The sequence below is a fragment of the Myotis lucifugus genome, unplaced genomic scaffold (assembly GCF_000147115.1).
Source record: "Myotis lucifugus unplaced genomic scaffold, Myoluc2.0 scaffold_1263, whole genome shotgun sequence".
Taxonomy (NCBI): Eukaryota; Metazoa; Chordata; class Mammalia; order Chiroptera; family Vespertilionidae; genus Myotis; species Myotis lucifugus.
This window is the reverse complement of record NW_005872311.1, coordinates 10,155-19,576: the sequence shown is the minus strand read 5'-3', so window position 1 is coordinate 19,576 and position 9,422 is coordinate 10,155. Positions and strand designations below refer to the sequence as shown.

Sequence of the window (9,422 nt, the reverse complement as noted above, 5' to 3'; positions counted from 1 at the left end):
TGCCCTTGACCGGAATCGAACCTGGGACCCCTCAGTCCGCAGGCCGACGCTCTATCCACTGAGCCAAACCGGTTTCGGCGGAACTTTAGAATTTTTACTTTGGGGGTGGAGATAAAGTCCTGCTTGGCTTAATACGGCAGATTTCAGCCTTTTGCTTCCGGCCTACAAAGGCTCTGAAGTTCATATTCCAAGTGGGAATGAGAGCAACCAGGAAGCAAGAGGGAACGCCTGGGCGCCAATAAGGCTTATCGTTCGAAGGAAACAATGGTCCCTTTAAGACTGCAGAGTCTTCTGAAGTCTTATGTATATTTAAATCTAATCTCAAATTATAAACGGGATTTATTGTGAGGGTGGAGTTCAACGCAGCAGAATGATCTTTGGTCCTAGAGTTTGTTTGCATAACATCTATAGGCAAACAAGTGTTCTTACTTTTAATATAGTCAAACTTATCCATTTCTCCTTTTTAGATTCTTTTTTTTTAATATATTTTATTGATTTCTTACAGAGAGGAAGGGAGAGGGATAGAGAGTTAGAAACATCGATGAGAGAGAAACATCGATCAGCTGCCTCCTGCACATCTCCCACTGGGGATGTGTCCGCAACCCAGGTACATGCCCTTGACCGGAATCGAACCTGGGACCTTTCAGTCCGCAGGCCGACGCTCTATCCACTGAGCCAAACCGGTTTTGGCCATTTCTCCTTTTTAGATACATGTTTTTCGTGTCTTATGTAAGACGTCTTTTGCAACTCCAAGGTCTAAAAGAGTCACCTGTATTTTTAAAAATATATATTTTTATTGATTTCAGAGAGGAAGGGAGAGGAAGAGAGAGACAGAAACATCAATGAGGCCAACAAAGTGCGCGTTTTGAGAGGGGCGGAGCCGGATTAAAGACACTGCGTCACATCCTCGAGACTTAGAGCCCGCGTGGTAGCGGTGCGGAGCGACTGGGACCTCAGCGGCGTGGAAACTTGTGGTGCCGACAGGCTGCGGCCGAGCCTCTGTAAAGAAGGTGCAATGCCGGAAGCCGGTCCATCCTTGCTGCTTGACACAGTCGCTGCAGGGAAGAAACTTCTGCACAGCTTATGTTTCAAGGGACCTGGCGTCTATGGCATACTGTTCTTAATATGTTTGCCCCCCTTCTTAGCACTATGTGTTTTAACCAAGGTCACCTCTCCAAGAAAGGTTGTTTCCCCAGGTGGGGATTTTCCCCTGAAGTTAGGGAGGGAATAAAACCCCTTAACTAAGTGCCAGGCGGGTAGTTAATCACTTTAACTACGAACAATCACGCTTAAGCTACATAATCTTTACTCCCTGGAATGAAGATAAGAAACGCCCTAACCTTTGGAATAGAAATGGATAGGATTAAAATCAACTGGTATAAATACAGATGTAACAAGACAGTCAAAGACAGAACTTGGCTGGAGATCCTGGCTGGAGATCCTGGCTGGAGAACCTGGCTAGGCTGCTGATCAACTGAACGCTGTCTCCGTGTCATTCCTTCTTCTTCACCGACTCCGTCCACACCTTTGGGAACCCCTGGACCTGCTGGGGTTGGACCCCAACAGTGCAAGAGGTTGGCAGCTTCGGTTGAAGCACATTGAGCCGAGCGGTGGTGGTGGCAGCAGCATCTAGGAGTCATGAGCGACAGCGGCGAGCAGAACTATGGCGAGCGGGAATCCCGTTCTGCTTCCAGAAGTGGAAGTGCTCGTGGATCTGGGACATCTGCGAGGCATACCCCTGCAAGGTCTCGCTCCAAGGAAGATTCCAGGCGGCGTTCCAGATCAAAGTCCAGGTCCAGATCTGAATCTAGGTCTAGATCCAGAAGAAGTTCTCGAAGGCGTGATTATACAAGATCACGATCTCGGTCTCGCTCCCCTAGACGATCCCGTAGCAGGTCTGGCAGTCGAGACTATCGGAGGCGTCACAGCCACGGTCATTCTCCCATGTCTACCCGGCAGACGTCATGTCGGGAATCGGGCCAATCCTGCTCCCAACTGTTGTCTTGGAGCCTTTGGATTGAGCTTGTACACGACAGAAAGAGATCTCAGAGAAGTCTTCTCTAAATATGGCCCCCTTGCTGATGTGACTGTCGTCTATGACCAGCAATCTAGATGTTCAAGAGGATTTGCCTTCGTGTATTTTGAAAATGTAGATGATGCCAAGGAAGCAAGAGAGCGGGCCAATGGAATGGAGCTTGATGGACGTAGAATCAGAGTTGATTTCTCCATAACAAAAAGACCACATTCCCCCACACCAGGAATTTATATGGGGAGATCTACCTATGGCAGCTCGCGCCGTCGTGATTACTACGACAGAGGATACGGTAGAGGCTATGATGATCGGGACTACTACAGCAGATCATACAGAAGTGGTGGTGGTGGTGGAGGTGGAGGAGGATGGAGAGCTGGACAAGACAGGGGTCAGATTTACAGAAGGCGGTCACCTTCTCCTTACTATAGTCGTGGAGGAGGATATAGATCACGTTCCAGATCGCAATCACACTCACCTCGTCGCTATTAAAGCACGAAGTGGAAGGCTTTCTGAAATCTACCTTAGAGTTTGGATATTGTTTGTGGACAATATTTTTTTATTGTCTCCTGTTTAAAAAGTGAACAGTGCCTAGTGAAGTTAGGTGACTTTTACACCTTTTATGATGACTGCTTTTGGTGGAGTTGAAATGCTGTTCTCGTTCGCATTTGTGTAGTTCGGTGCTTTGTTCCAAGTTAAGTGTTTTCAGAAAAGTATGTTTGGCATGTATTTTTTTTTTTTAATAAACCTTTATTGTGCAGATTATTACAGTTGTTTCTCTTTTTTCACCCCATAGCTCCCCTCCACCCGGTTCCCACCCCCCCTCTGCCCTTACCCCCCGCCTCCATAGGTGTATGATTTTTGTCCAGTCTCTTCCCGCACCCCGACTTGCATGTATTTTTTTACAGTTTAAATTTTGACTGCTGAGAAGTTTTTATTGTACAAAACTTTATTTAAAGGGTTTTTCTACTGAATCCAGGGTATTCTGAAGATCAAAGCCGGTGTGTAAAATGCTACCAAATGGCAAAAAGCAACGATAAAGTTTGATTTTTTACTTTTCTTTCTAACATCAGTGCTTAGCAGAATTGTTCAGACTAGGTTGTCAACAGTAAATTTGAAGACAAAAATGTCCATTTTCCTTTAGTCCATGGGACCTACCCTACTTAATATACCTGCAACTAAATATTAAAAATTAGGCTCTGTAACTCAGTACTGCTAGTATGAGACCTAATGATCTTTCAATACAGCAAATGCTTAATGCTTATACTAATGTGGGTTTGTCAGGCTTTATGTAATCTGTATTATATAGCAGAAAAAGAGTGGCACAATGTATGGCTAAAAAGGCTATTTCTCGCTGAAACCGGTTTGGCTCAGTGGATAGAGCGTCGGCCTGCGGACTGAAAGGTCCCAGGTTCGATTCCGGTCAAGGACACGTACCTGGGTTGCGGGCACATCCCCAGTAGGAGGTGTGCAGGAGGCAGCTGGTCGATGTTTCTCTCTCATCGATGTTTCTAGCTCTCTATCTCTCTCCCTTCTTCTCTGTAAAAAATCAATAAAATATATTTTTTTTAAAAAAGGCTATTTCTCAATGATGGTATTTCAACTGGTTATCAGCAAATGACAATACATTCCACCACAAATGTGCTCTTGTTCTAGCTCTTAGACTATATGAAAGAAACTGGGTGCTTCAGAATTTGGAGAAAGAAACACGACCGTGTTGTGGATGAACTGAAGACTGCCTGTTCATTTTTTAAATATTATTTCAGGTCCTTTGCATACCAGAGGAGGCCCAATTTCACTCAAATGTTTTGAGAACTGTGTTAAATAAATGCAAATGAAAAGTAAAAAAAAAGAAAAAGAAAAGAGACATCAACGAGGAGAGAGAATCATGGATCGGCTGCCCCCTGCACGTCCCCTACTGGGGATGGAGCCCGCAACCCAGGCATGTGCCCCTGACTGGCATCGAACCTGGGATCCTTCAGTCCGAAGGCCAACACTCTATCCACTGAGCCACACCAGCCAGGGCGAGTCACCTGCACTTTTTATGTTTTGTTTTGATACTTAAGTTCTTGATCCATTTGGTGCTGATTTTTATTCAGAGTCTGAGTTAGGGATTCAGTTTCCTCCTTTTTCATAGGCATAGCCATTTTTTTTCCAAGTTCATTTATTGAATAGTCTCTCCTTTCCCCACTAGTCTGAAATTCCGCCGCTGCCAGACAGCAAGATTTCCCACCATCCCATCCGGTTCCATTGGTCAGTTTGTCCCTGGGCAAGTCCTGCACTGGGTTCATCACTGTTGCTTTATAGTAGGTTTTGCTCCTTGCAGATCTTCTTTCACAACCACCCTGCCTCCTGTTCACGGTAACAAAACCCCAAACAACCCAAATGCCCATCAGGAGAAGAGCGGATGGATAAGCCGTGCTTTATTCCCACAATAGAATCGGACTCAGCAGCGACAACATGAACTACAGCTACACGCAACGGTCCGACTGAATTGTGGCAACATATTACATTTTAAAAATAAATTCCAAAAGATTACATACATCACGATACCCTTTTCACAAGTTAACAATGACTCGACTAGCCCAGCTGGCGTGGCTCAGTGGTTGAGCGTTGACCCATGAACCAGGAGGTCACGGTTCCATTCCTGGTCAAGCCACAGGCCAGGGTTGTGGGCTCGATCCCCAGTGTGGGGTGTGCAGGAGTCAGCCGATGCATGATTCTCTCTCATCATGGATGTTTCTATCTCTCTCTCCCTCTCCCTTCCTCTCTCGCTAAAATATCAATAAAAACATATTTTAAAATGAAACAAACAAACAAACAAACAGAAACCACAGTGCTGTGTGGCCGAGGGGAGCAGACGCTGAGAGGTGCTCGAGGGAGGAATGACATTGAAGGTGAACTCTGGGGGACAAGAAGGCACAGGCAATATCTGGGTCTGGGGGGGCTGGACAAGGAGGACTCCACGGAGCAGCAAGACAGAACCAGAGATGCAAGAAGGGGCAGGACCCGCCCTGGCCAGGGCAGCTCAATGGGTTGGGCATCGTCCCAGGCACCGAGAGGTTGCCAGTCCCATTCCCGGGTCAGGGCACATGCCTGCCTGTCAGGCTTGATCCCTGTAGGGGGCGTGCAAGAGGCAGCCTACATCAATGTTTCTCTCTCTCTCTCTCTCTCTCTCTCTCAAAACCCATGTAAAAATCTTAGAAAACAAAAAGAAGGCGCGAGGCTGTGTTTGGGGACTTGGAGTGTTTTCAGCGCTGACCACATACCAGTAGAATGAGATGATCACCTTTGAGGCTCACAAGGTAAACACTACTATTACTCATATTTTTTTTTTCCCTGTGGAAACCTGGGGCCCAAAGAGATTAAGTCATTTCCCCAAGTCCCAACAGCTAGTTCACGCAGAGCCAGTCGGTCTGGATTACCAGGCCTAACCACTAGGCTGTCCTTCTCTGAGTGTTTCAATAAGCGGGTGACTCGTCGCCACACACCATAGCGAAGGACGTCACTAGACACTCGATGGCAGCTGGATTGGTAGAAGGCGGAAAGATAACTAGGAAAATGTCACCCCCATGTAATACATACACACGGAGCAGGTGCTATGAATAGCCTCGGTCCTATGCCTTCCTCCCAAAGGGCTCCAGGGCCTCTGGCTCGCCGGCCTCACCATTTTCTTCTGCTCCCAGCCCGGGCAAGGGCGCTGAGGACATGTGTCCTTGCTTTGCGAGGTCCCAGGCCCCCAGCTCCCGGAGCGAATGTGGGTCAGGTGTTTCCCGAGCTGGCGGGCTCCCCCGAGGCCAGGCGGGCTCCCGAGCACACGCCCAGATTTCTTTCCTGTGGGGCGGCAGCCAAGCCTTTGTGTCCCTGACCTCAGCTGGCCCTGGCCCTTCCAAATGGCTCGGGAAACTCCTTGGCCTGGGACCCGCAGGAACGCCTTGCTCTGCGAGGATCTGGGATCCACCATGAGATGAAGGACAGGTAAGAAGAGAATGTCCTGCTCCTATGTCCTCCTCCTCCTCTGGGTCAAGAGGGCAAATGAAGGTCATTTCTAATTTTCTTTGTTGTTTTTCTTACATATATTTTTATTGATTTCAGAGAGGAAGGGAGAGGGGGAGAGAGAGAAACATCAATGATGAGAGAGAAACATCGATCAGCTGCCTCCTGCACACCCCCTACTGGGGATGTGCCCGCAACCAAGGTACATGCCCTCGACCGGAATCGAACCCGGGACCCTTCAGTCCGCAGGCCGAAGCTGGTTTGGCTCTATCCACTGAGCCAAACCAGCTAAAAAACTAAGCTGTAAAGAAGGCTTAGGAATGGCTGTAGAAAGAGTAAGCACACTCAGGCAGACAATACCCCTCTCCCCCAACTTCCTTTCTATGGAAATATATGTTTTTCTTGGAGACCAGCGGCTCTCAAACTTGAGCGCCATCCGAAGGAGCTGGCAGAGCATCGCTGGGCCCCAGCCCCAGGGTTTCTGACTCTGTGGGTCTGGGCCGGGGCCTAGGAACATGCATTTCTAACGAATTCCAGGGGATGCGCCAGCTGCCCGGTGGTCAGGGGCCACACGTGGAGAACATGTGTCGGACCGTGGCGCTAGGACACGCTGTGACCCAGACGTGGCACCCTGTCAGCTGTGACAGATCCTTGGATCCCTTCACCTTGGAACGTTCTAGAAGAAGGCACTAAAAAATCCAGGGTTCGGCTATGCGATCTCCGTGGTCTCTCCCTGAACCCGGTCCTCTAAGGAGGACACAGTCAGCGAGGGATCGAGGGGCGTGGACTCCAAAGGCGTCGAGCCCGTCGTGACACCTGGGGACGCGTTTCCCATAAAAGTCAGGAGGGGAGGAGGCATCGATAAATCCCATCATCCGCACTGGCCAAGCAGAGAGGCCCTCGTCCACGGAAGCGTGTCCTGAGTTGGGCTCAAAGGGCAGCTGGGGACCGAGAGTCAGGGCCTCCTCCTCCGCTTGTTTGTTTGTTTTCCTGGCGTCCGAGTCAGGAATCGCGGGCCACCACGAGGTCCCTGTGCAGGGACAAATGCCAACAACGACCTTGGAGGCCGCAGCCGGGAGCCACGCTGCCCTGAGGTCCTGGTTAACTGACGGCCGACCCAGGTTCCAAACCTACACCTTCTGCCCTGGCCGGTGTGGCTCAGCAGTCGGAGCATCCGCCCATTCACTAAAGGGTCGCAGGTTCGATTCCCCGTCAAGAGCCCCGACCCAGGTTGCAGGTTCAATCCCCAGCCCCTGGTTGGGGCGGGTGCAGGAGGCAACCAATCGGTGTGTCTCTCTCACATGGATGTTCCTCTCGCTCTCCTCTGTCTCTCTCACTCTCCCTCCCTCCTTCCTACTCTCTCTGAAAAGCAATGCAAAACAAACAAACAAACAGATCCTCCGGTGAGGATTAGCAAACATGAAAAACCAACACCTTCTGATCTAGGCTCCGGAATGGAGTCTGTATGCGAATTTTGTTGTTTTCCTGAAGTTGCAGGCTTCCTTGGCACAGTTCGAGGACTTCTGATCTCACTGCATGAGTCAAAGCAAAGTTGCTCCTTGCCAACCAGGAAGCGTTTGCCCTGATCTGGCTGCAGAGGAGGGAGTTGGCACCTGGCGTGGCCCTGGCTCCCTGGGCTTCCGGCTCTGTGGTCACGCCAGGTAGAAGCCCTGCCTGGTCAGGCTTGACCGGGCTCTTCCTTTTGTTTTCGTTCCTGTTGGCAGGGGAGGACATTCAACTCCCCCCCCCCCCCCACCCCCAGCCCATCCGGGGCCTGCTCTAACAGCACCTGGTGATTTACTGCTTGATGACAGCCCTGCCCATGTCTGCCTGGGCCTGTGTGAGTGCGGGAGCCCTTTTCTCTTCATCCAACCCGGGCAGTTACAGCTACGGATTCAGAAGACTTTTTTTTTTTTTTTTTTAATGGTTGATGACTGATTTCTCGAGCGGTACCAAGCCAAGTCAACCCCGGGGATGCGGGAATAAAGCAGAGAGGGGAGTTGTCATCCAGGAAAACGGAGGCTAGAGAAACCCGAGCTTAGGGGTTGATGGAACATTGTGTAGCGTGGGCCACAACAGATACGCAATGAATCAACAGACCACTTGAGCTATTCTACCTGAGAGAGAGGGAAAGAGAGAGAGAGAGAGAGAGAGAGAGAGAGCGAGCTATATGCTCCCTGAAGAACAGGCCAGAATCTACACACTCAGACTTGGAACGGCAGTAACTTCAACAGGAAGGTTTTGTCCAGGTAACAGGCAGCAGAAACCTGGAGCCCGGGAGCCCGGGAGCGAGACTGACCAGGGGAAGCAGCCCAGGCCGGCTCCAGGGCCCCACCCCTCCCTGCTGGAGGGGGACCCGGAGCATCTCAGCTTCCCTTCTGCTCAAGAAGCCCAGCGTTATGTGGGCATTTCCACCGCCTCCCGTTTGATTGTTAACTTGTTTTCCCAGACAACCCCAAGCAGTGTTGGGAAGTCACCTGTCCACCGCCATCAGAGGAGAAGCCCTGCAGGCCCTGCCCGGTCTGACAAACGCAGAGGGTGCTGGGAAATGCGGTGGGATGGGGGGGGGGGGCTTTGAGAGAGAGTCACAGGAATCACCGTCAGCATCCTGGACTCTTTGCAAGCCCCTTTTGGCCAAAGTTCGCAAAGACCCGCATGAACAGCGATGCTTCTCAGAGCGCTGCTTGGAGGTGAGTAGATATTGGGGTTTGATGAGCCTCTCACCGATGCTTCTGTCCCTCCCACTCTCTCTAAAAACCAATGGAAAAAATATCCTCAGGCAAGGATTAACAAAACAAAACAAAACAAAATCATCTATATTATAAAAAACCAGTGCCGTAACGCCATAACGACCAAAGGACCAGTCACCAGGAAGTGCATGGAACACCTCTCAGTCCCACCCCTGAAGCCCACAGGCTCCAATCACAGCAAGCCTGGCCGCCAGCGGGCGGGTGCCCCCAGGTGAGCAAGGCGAGGCGTGCACGGGTGGGCGGGGCTGCGCAATTTCGTGTGCTGGGCCTCTAGTATGTATATATTACTTACGTTCTTATGTGACCACAATGTCCATATCAGCCTAACAGAAAGAACAGTACTTCCTTGGTTTCTCCTAATACCCAGACTATAATCAATTTTTTGTGTGTCACTGAAATAGAGTCTAATTCTATTGTGGCTGGCTATTTTCTCTATCATGATGCCCACCTACAACAATAAAATCGAGGGGGATACTGACTAAGAAGGAAAGGACTTTAGACATCTTTCTTTGTAAAATATCCCTTAAAAAGAACATTCCTTTTAGGTAGGAGTAAGTCTGTAAGTGTCTGAGGGAAGTTCCTTATTATCTATGGACGTCATAATATTACCTGTGAAACAAGTTCCCCTTATGGATGCTGTGATATCA

General features: G+C 49.7%; 1 pseudogene; it reads left to right on the top strand.

Moving 5' to 3' along the window:
* The first annotated feature begins 1,509 nt into the window (after positions 1-1,509).
* On the top strand, positions 1,510-2,783 carry LOC102422564 (annotated as a pseudogene).
* Positions 2,784-9,422: the final 6,639 nt, after the last annotated feature.